The 10,406-nt window shown below is 39.0% G+C and overlaps 1 pseudogene; it reads left to right on the top strand.

Annotated features, from left to right (window-relative positions):
• The first annotated feature begins 490 nt into the window (after window positions 1-490).
• Window positions 491-8,528, top strand: LOC127529020 (uncharacterized; annotated as a pseudogene).
• Window positions 8,529-10,406: the final 1,878 nt, after the last annotated feature.

Here is a 10,406-nt window from a genome sequence, read left to right as displayed (position 1 = left end):
GTTCATAGACACGCTGTCGCTAAATACTCGCAGGCAAATCCACAAGTTAATAGAGCTTCTGTTTCTAGGTACAATCCCAATAATGAAAAGCGGTTCATACAAAAACAACAAAACAGTACACATTGGATCCATGGATGTTGACTATGAGTATTGTCAAGCTCATAGGTGGAAATGCGAGTCTCCTGGTTTGTGCTGTAACGGTGGTAAAGTCTTTCTCACTCTTTTACATAAGCTTCCTGACCTTCTTGAGGACCTGTTAAATGGCGAACATCCTCAAAGTGAGCATTTCTTGAACAGCATTCAAAAGTAGAACAGCACATTTCAAATGACGTCATTTGGTGCCAACCAAATCGTTGAGGGAAATTTTATGCCTTCATTTAAAGTCCAGGGACAAGTGTATCACTTGATTGGCAGTCTTTTACCTATGCCAACTGAGGAACACAAATTTTTGCAACTTTATTTCGTCGGGGACGATGAAAAGAAAGCACAAATGCGGTGCGCTAATGTTTCTGGAGTTAACACGCCCCTGGTGCAGCAATTACAAAAAATTCTGCATGATTGTAACACTTACATCCAAGACTTCCACTCCACAATCAACAGAATTTCAGATGAAGACAAAGACTTCAAAGTTGTCATTCACGCCGACAAAGAAACATTAAATGCACACAAAGGCAAGTTTAATAAACCTACAGTACGTCAAGTTGGTATTGTCATCGTTGGGCAAACTTTCGGGAATAGGGATATTGTCTTGAAAAGCAGAGACAATAAACTGCAACGCATTAAGGAAACCCACAGATCCTATGATGCACTTCAATATCCCCTCATGTTCTGCTATGGTGAAGACGGCTATTCTGTGTCTATACCTCACGTTCATGCTGCCAGTAAGTTACCTGTGAAGAAAACCGTTTCTGCAGCAAACTTCCATTCGTACCGGCTTATGATCAGAGAACATCATGATAATACTATCCTTTTCTTCCGAACTTTATTAAATCAGTTTTTAGTTGATATGTACGCAAAAATTGAATCCGAAAGAGTAAATTATATCAGACTAAATCAGAAGAAACTACGAGCTGAAAATTACGTCCACTTGAAAGATGCTATTGACAAAAACGACACTAATTTAAGGGAACTTGGTTAAACTGTGATATTACCATCGTCGTTCACTGGAGGACCTTGCTATATGCACGAGCGTACACGACGCAATGACATACGTACGTCATTATGGCCGCCCTGACTTATTCATCACATTTACTTGCAATCCTAAATGGACTGACATCACTGAAGTTCTCCTTCCACGTCAAAAACCTCACGATCACCACGACCTTATCAGTCGTGTATTTCATCTCAAAATTCGCAAAATGATGGACTTGCTCACGAACAGTAACATTTTTGGCTGTACAAATTGCTACATGTACACCATAGAGTGGCAAAAGCGAGGTATTCCCCATGCACACATTCTGTTGTGGCTAAAGGATAGGATTAAGCCAGCTGTCAGCGATCAAGTGATCCATGCGGAAATTCCTGATCCACAGACTGACCCTGCCCTCCACATAATAGTAAAATCCACCATGATTCACGGCCCATGGGTACCTCATAATATTAACTCACCCTGCCCGATGAATGGAATATGCAGTAAGAAGTACCCGTGTCCCTTCATCTCAGAAACTCAGACCGGAGAAGATGGTTACCCTCAGTACTGCCGGCGCGCACCAGCTAATGGAGGTCATACAATTAACATCAATGGAGTAGATATCGACAACAGATGGGTGGTCCCTTATAGTCCTGTGCTGTCCCGCTTCTTCAATGCTCACATCAATGTCGAATTTTGCAATTCAGTAAAATCGATCAAATACATCTGCAAGTATGCTAACAAGGGAAGTGACCAGGCAGTATTTACAATACAAAATCAAAATGACGAAGTATCTCGATGCGAAGCTGGGTGTTACATTAGTAGCTCTGAAGTAGGCTGGCGCAATTTCTGTTTTCCCATTCACGAACGTTACCCTCCAGTCATTCATCTTGCTGTGCATCTTGAGAACGGACAAAGAATTTATTTCACAGAAGACAATGTTGCCGATAAAGTACACAATCCACCACAGACGACCTTTTTAGTGTTCTTTGACCTTTGCAACCACAATGATTTTGCAAAACAACTTCATTATAATGAAATTCCATCATATTATGTGTGGGCAAACAACATGTTTCGTCGGAGGAAACAGGGGAACACTGTACCAAGACATTCGGGAGTGAAAAAAACTAATGTGCTGGGATGGGTCTACACTGTACACCCTAATAACTCTGAATGCTACCATCTTCGACTGCTGCTCAACAAAATCACAGGTCCCACGTCTTTCAAATCTCTCAGAACAGTTGATGGTGTCCTACGTCCAACCTATAAGTCGGCCTGCAGGGCACTTGGTTTTTTACACAACGATATCAACTGGGATGAGACTCTACAGGAAGCTGCTCTGTCTCGGTCACCTCAAAAGATCCATGAACTCTTTGCTGTCATGCTGGCGTTCTGCCAAATGGAAAACCCCTTAAACCTATGGGAAAAACGTAAAGACAGTATAGCAGAAGATGTTAGGAGACAGACTGAAAGAGATCATATACGAACAGAAATCCACCAGTGGTTACATTTGATCTATAACAAGTGTCTACAGTTGCTTGAAAACTACGTGATTGCTATTGGAGGTCAGTCTCTTGATCATTACGGTTTGCCTTCACCTTTCAGAGAACTGGCAGAAGTTAAGTCAAATCCCAAGTACTTGAAAGAGACATCTTACAACATCTCGCAATTGGCTAATATAGTCACAAATAATGAGCTGTTGCTAAATAGTGACCAAAACACAGTTTATGAGCAAGTCATGAGGAGTGTTGTCTCGGCCACTGGCACAGTGTTTTTCCTTGATGCTCCAGGAGGAACTGGTAAGACATTTCTCATAAACCTTCTCCTTGAGAAAATCCGAGTGGAAGGTAACATTGCCATAGCTGTGGCTTCTTCTGGCATTGCTGCAACTCTTCTTGAAGGTGGCAGAACTGCTCATTCAGCTTTCAAGCTGCCTCTGAACCTCAGCCATACTGATTCCCCCATGTGTAACATATCAAACCAGAGCAACATGGCTGAAGTGCTGTGACATTGTCAGCTTATTGTCTGGGATGAATGCACTATGGCACACAGAGGAGGTGTTGAGGCTTTAGACTGGAACCTCCAAGACATCCGAAAGATCAACAACTTATGGGAGGCTTGACAGTGTTGCTGGCTGGAGACTTCCGGCAAACCCTACCAGTCGTGCCCAGAGGAACATGCACTGGCAAAGTTAAAGTATGTCTGAAGTCTTCATACATCTGGCCACAAATCAATGTTGTTACCTTAAGAATAAACATGAGGGTTCATTTGAAAGGCGACAAAAAAGCCGGGGAGTTCTCTGCTCTTCTGATGAGTACAGTAATCCCTCACTATATCGCGCTTCGCCTTTCGCGGCTTCACTCTATCGCGGATTTTATATGTAAGCATATTTAAATATATATCGCAGATTTTTAGCTGGTTCGCAGATTTCTGCGGACAATGGGTCTTTTAATTTCTGGTACATGCTTCCTCAGTTGGTTTGCCCAGTTGATTTCATACAAGGGACGCTATTGGCAGATGGCTGAGAAGCTACCTAACTTACTTTTCTCTCTCTCTCTCTTGCGCTGACTTTTCTCTGTCTCTCTCTTGCGCTGACTTTCTCTGATCCTGACGTAGGGGGATTGAGCAGGGGGGCTGTTCGCACACCTAGACGATAGGGACGCTCGTCTAAAAATGCTGAAAGATTATCTTCACGTTGCTACCTTCTGTGCAGCTGCTTCGTGAAGTGACATGCTGCACGGTGCTTCGCATACTTAAAAGCTCGAAGGGCACGTATTGATTTTTGATTATTTGTTTTTATCTGTCTCTCTCTCTCTTTCTCTACTCCTGACGGAGGGGGTGTGAGCTGCCGCCTTCAACAGCTTTGTGCCGTGGTGCTTCGCATACTTAAAAGCCAAACAGCCGTATTGATTTGTTTGCTTTTCTCTGTCTCTCTCTGACATTCTGTGCTCCTGACGCGCACTCCTTTGAAGAGGAAGATATGTTCGCATTCTTTTAATTGTGAGACGGAACTGTCATCTCTGTCTTGTCATGGAGCACAGTTTAAACTTTTGAAAAAGAGACAAATGTTTGTTTGCAGTGTTTCAATAACGTTCCTGTCTCTCTACAACCTCCTGTGTTTCTGTGCAAATCTGTGACCCAAGCATGACAATATAAAAATAACCATATAAACATATGGTTTCTACTTCGCGGATTTTCACCTTTCGCGGGGGGTCTGGAACGCAACCCCCGCGATGGAGGAGGGATTACTGTATAGGTGATGGCACCTTCATTCAAGAAAATTGTAAAATAAATTTTCCTACAAATCTCTGTCACCTCGTGAATACCTTACAAAGCCTTCTTCAAAATGTTCACCCCAATCTACAAAATCTCCACGAAAACGACATGTCGTGGTTGAGGGAGAGAGCTATCCTGACACCAAGAAATGACATGACTACGACTATAAACCACATTTTACTTCAAGAACTACCTTGACAACCAAAAACATATCAGTCTGTGGATTCAGTTATAGAAGTGGAAGACGCGGTGCACTATTCGGTAGAGTTTCTCCACACTCTGAATCCTCCAGGCACTCCTGAGCATAATCTAATTTTGAAGGTTGGGGCACCAATAATGTTACTGAGAAACTTACAGCTACCGAAACTTTGTAACGGCACGACACTTCAGGTCACATGTCTGCAAAAGAACCTAATTGAGGCAACTATTTTTACTGGCAGTGGCTCAGGGGAGAGAGTTTTTATTCCTTGCATCCCCTTTATACCCTCTGATCTCCCATTTCAATTCAAACGCCTCCAATTTCCAGTAAGGCTCTGCTTCACAATGACAATTAATAAGTCTCAGGGACAGACCCTACAAAAGGTTGGCATTGATTTGAGGCAAGATTGCTTTTCACATGGCCAACTGTACGTTGCATGCTCAAGAGTGAGCTCAGTGCACAGCTTGGTCATATTACAACCGGAGGGCCGAACTGACAACGTGGTATACAAAGAGATCCTTAACAAATAATTATTTGTATATTTTTCCTCAGTTTAAAAAGGTTTACTTTTCTTCTTAATAAAAATTTTAAGGCAGTACTTCGCCGCTGCAAAGCGCGGGTATTTTGCTAGTATATATTATATATATATATATATATACAGTATATATATGTGTTTGTACATTTAAATATATACCACATCTTTTGTATCCTGTGTGATGTTTTAGGTCTGGAGGGTTGAACAAGGCTCACTTCCTATCACAACATATTCAGTATCTTACCCTCAGATTTGCTATTGGACCTATTTTTACTAGGTGGGCTGCATTTTTTACATTAAAAATGTGTTAAGTGCAGCCTTCGGGTGTACAGGCTCTGGGATGGCATTTGCAGTGTGAGACACACTGCCCACAGTATGTCACATGCAAGCTACTTGCAAAAGGTGGCGCAGGTCATGCATTATTTGTTAGTGATAAAGTTTCTTCATTTAATTTCACACTATATGTGTTTAAATCCATTTAATAGGGAATTTTAGAACTGCTAGGTCATATGATATGGCTATTTTGGAAAAACTTTGAAACGTAAGTTCTGACTATATAGAGTTTCTAAACTTTATAGAAAAATTTTTACACTTTTTGTGAACTCTTGTATTTGTTATCACAATGGAAAAATGCTTCAATTTTACAACTCTCTCAATAGGAAATATGATATGGAATTGACAATCTACAGAAATTAATGCTGTATCTTATTAGGAACACATCCTAACTGGCCTATAATTTACCAATTGTGAGGCAGTTTTACGATATGTAGAAAAAATGTAAGATGCTCACAAGCGCAGTGCACTTCTAGGTCTCTACATCTGCCTAAAGCAAAGTAAACAATGTCTATATTGCTTCTTTCTTATATAGGTTCAAAGTTCTGTTGCTAGTTAGCCTCCAGATAAAAAGAGAAAGTATAATTTCTGGATACAATAAAAGCAGGAGATTTCTTTGAATCTGTGGTTGTAAAAATTGCATTAATAAGATAACAGTTAGCTATGTTAATAGGAAATAAAAAGAAACCAAAAGCTGTGAAGTAATCAAAATGCATGAACAAAACAATCAGAGCCCAATAAAGTAGACACAGACACAAAGAGAATGTGAAAACCCCAAACACTAACTATACCAGGTATTTGAACACTGATGCCTTCATGCTGGACTGATTTTATGGGGCAACTTTCTTGTATGTGAATGGTGGAGGGAGTTGGGAGTGCACTTTAGTCAGGTATTCATGAATTTCACTTTTTTATAAAAAGGGATGACTTTATTATGTTATAGTGTGAAAATTAATTATTTTTATTACATTTGTAGAGTTCCCAAATAATGTTGAGGTAATTCACAAACATTTAGAGTATACTGTATTGATATGAATTCATTTTGCTTAGCAGTGCCTTGCACTGTACTTGTACTTTGGAAGTTTCTTCCTCCCTGATACAGTGCAAAGTAGAAAAACCTTTTCATTATGCTTTGTGTATTTGTTTATGATGTGTTGTCGCCAATAATGTCCACTGTTGTCCACTGCAGCTACTGTTTTGTTTTTGTGTACTTTATTGATTCCATTGAAGCAATTGCAAAAAATTTCAGACAAATATTATTTTTTTTTACTCACTGTTCCATATTTTTAGGCCCTTTAAGTCCAGAAATAGGTGAAACCTCTTCCTTAAGCATAGCATAAAAGGCAATCTCCATTCTACACTTATGCCAGCATGCTAAAAGCCTTGTTCACCTGCACAGTGTAACTTACCCTGATAAATAAAAGGTCAATAAAGGTCACAACTGGAAAGAAGTTAAACCTTAACTCAAAAATAAATAACAATAATCCCAATTCTCTATTTATGGAAAGAGTTGTAGTCTGTCCAGCTGCCCAAAACCCACCAGGATTACAATACACACATATTTGCGGAAGTGAAACTAAACACCAAATTTGCATGCTGACATGAAAATTTCATTCAGCAGCACTAACCAGAGTTCTTTTCAATCTCCAACATAATAATGTATTTTATCTATAGGGGCACTTTACATTAGCAGTAAATCTTCAAAGTGCAACATAAAAAGTTCAAACAAAGGCAAAGAAAGACAAAAACAGAGATAAAACAACAATAATTATAGCATTCTTGTTAATAAGCTTTCCTAAATAGAAAACTATTTACCTGTTTTTTAAAACAGCCCACAATCTGCTGTTTTCTTTGGCTCTTTGGTAGGGCATTCCAGAGCCGTGAAGCAGCGGCTGCTTTGTAATGTGTAATATTGTAATATGTCTGCTTTGTAACTGATTTGCAGGTATGCATTAAAGAGAACAAAAGATAATGCTTTGATCAGCCTTTGAAGTACCTGGGTGCAACATTTTATATTAGTCTGTTAGGTCTATTAGCCATAACCGCGATAAGGGTAATAAAGTTCTTTATAAAATATCAAAATGTATTCAAAACAATCACTATTGGTGTATTTAAGATGCATTTATGCACCTTTTTATATTACTTAATAATAAATTTGTGTTTTTTTATCATTAACAGAAGTTTATGTTCTTACTACTGTGTTGTATGTATTATTACAACATTAATAAAACATTATAAAGTAACATTTTATGAAGCACATAATATAAACATTATAGTATCAGATCAAGCACATAAAAATATTACCCACTGTGCTGCAAGCCACCAGGTTAAAGACACGTGGAATTTGGTTGTGTACATTTTCATAGAATATCCCTCAACAGTACTGCTGCCATCTATAGTTATATATTTTATGGTTTTATCTTGTAATGTGCTCTTAAATGGCTTGAAAGGCACAATTAAATAAAATGTGTTTTTATTGCTATTTTTATTTTCTGCCAAAGAAATTTACTTTGAATTTTCTCTGTAAAGATGTAAGCCTGAAAAACACATATAATGTTCACTCGCTACAGCATAATAACAGTTTAAAAACAATAAACGCTTAAACAGTGTTCATCTTAAAATATATTATCTAAGGAAAGATTATCTCTTTGCCTTAACTGGAGTTTGAATGTACAAATAACATCTTTCATGGCTCCACCTGGTGGTTTTTCAAGCTAGTGCAGTCACATTACTAAAATATTATGAAATGGTACAATTGCATGCAAATAACCCATGTCACACGTGCGCATGGGAGGCAGCTAAAGGGCTTGAGTAAGGGCAATTCCGAATCAGACTGGGATGTGGCAGAGTGCACTGACTCTTTTTCTTCCTTTCCTGCAGACCATTCATGGCAGATTCGACCTGGCCCTTTTGAAGTCACTTCCGGGTCCGAGCCTATGGAAGAAGACCTTGCCTGCTCCGTGCTCTGTGATGTCACGTCTGGGCTCGAGCCTATGGCTGAAAACCCTTATGAACCCAACCCAAAACCTTGCTATGACTTGTGGTCAAGTTTGTGACACCCAGAAATCCTCACTCATTTTAAATGGATGCATCAGTCATCTCAGGTTACAGAAATTTGTTTCACATTAAAGAAAGTAAAGAATGTATGTAAGAGCCAATTTTAGAAAGATAAAGCTTTATGCTAAAATCATACTAGTGATTGCTTAAGTAGAATAGAATACAATTTTCTTTCATAGTTATAGATTATAGTATAGCCTTTCACCCCCTGTAAGTTAATAAGAGATAGAACTTTCTTGCTATATCCTTATATTATTTCACTTGTGTTCGTCCGTGCTCGATATAAACAATGGTTGCCACAACTACTATATCCCTCAACAATAATAGTGCGGAATCTGTGTTCCTGCCAGAGTTTTGGTCTTAGGCTTATCTTCAGTTCTTCAATGTGACCAGTTATCGACTGTTTATTCGGTGCCTACTTTGTTACTGATCGAAACTGCATCATGACGCCACCATTTTACACCTCTTCTTTCCTTCACTTCAATATAAGCCTCCCAATAAAATGAAAAGGCACATAGAGCTTAGCTGCCACCAACAGAAATGGTCTCACTGGCCTACATACTCACACCAACACACAGAAGAAGAAACATCTATATCATGCCAGACCAACCACCATAGGCAAGATGCCTTAGAACAAAAAAGACAATGTATGACAAACCACAGAGCGACATTATCTGAAGATCAGCGTCAGCACGTCTTGCACCTAGACAATGAACGAAAAACAAATTACACACACAACCTTTCTGAAGAGCAGAAAGAACTGCCAGACAACACGAAACTTTACGACGGAAAAACTACAGGGATTCCATAACACTGACAATTCAAAGCAAGATATTCCGTTTATATTACGGCGTAGGCAATTCCCCGTTCGTTTATCATATTGTACGACTATCACAAAGTCACAACAACAAATGTTTAGTAACTTTGGAGTTTATTTGCCAGGCCCTGTTTTTACCCATGGCCGGTTGTACACTACATTTTCCAGAGTTACATGGTAACCTGAGTTAAAGGTACAGGTACTTGCAGGTTACACACAGGGTAATATTTTCGCTGACAATAACATTTATGCAACAAATTGCGTTTTCCGACAATTATTATTAACGTCGGTATACTAAATTACCTGACAGCCACACTTCACACATAATGACTTACATGTGCCCTGCATTTCCCTTCTTATTCTGTTGTAAGTGACTATAACAACATCCCATACTAATCATGTGACTATTCTAATACTGAGTCCTCTCACAAGTCACTACTATTAAAATAATCCCCTTTCTTACTGTATTCTTCTCTCCCTCATCATCATTTCATTAACGCTTTTATTTTTGTGAAATTTTTGCAAGCACAATTTGCTAGTCAGTAATACAGTGTGTTCATTGAGTCAGTGTGCTTGGAATTAGTCTCATTGTTAGCATGGGTGATAGACCCATTTGCAGTTTGTGAATGGGATAGGCGTTCAGTTTTCTGAACATTTAGAAATGGTTTGACTGTATGAGAAAACTTAAAGAAACGAAATAAGCTATAAAATCTTATATAAGTGTGCGCCACCACCATCTACCCAAAGCACCATGATGTTCCAACAATGATGGATGGATTAAAAGCCAGAAGTCTGTATGACCATCAGCATCAAGTGACTCCGTGAAAAACCCGAACTACAAAGAGGACTATTTCATTTATGTTAGGTAGAATGCCCAGAGGGGACTGGGTGGTCTCGTGGCCTGGAACCCCTATAGATTTTATTTTTTTCTCCAGCCTTCTGGAGTTTTTTTTTGTTTTTTCTGTCCACCCTGGCCATCGGACCTTACTCCTTTCTATGTTAACTAATGTTGTCTTATTTTAATTTCTTATTTTGTCTTTTATTTTTCTTCTCTTCATTA

Source organism: Erpetoichthys calabaricus, chromosome 8 (assembly GCF_900747795.2).
Source record: "Erpetoichthys calabaricus chromosome 8, fErpCal1.3, whole genome shotgun sequence".
Taxonomy (NCBI): Eukaryota; Metazoa; Chordata; class Cladistia; order Polypteriformes; family Polypteridae; genus Erpetoichthys; species Erpetoichthys calabaricus.
Note: the sequence above shows the minus strand (reverse complement) of the source record. Positions and strands in the feature narration are given on the sequence as shown.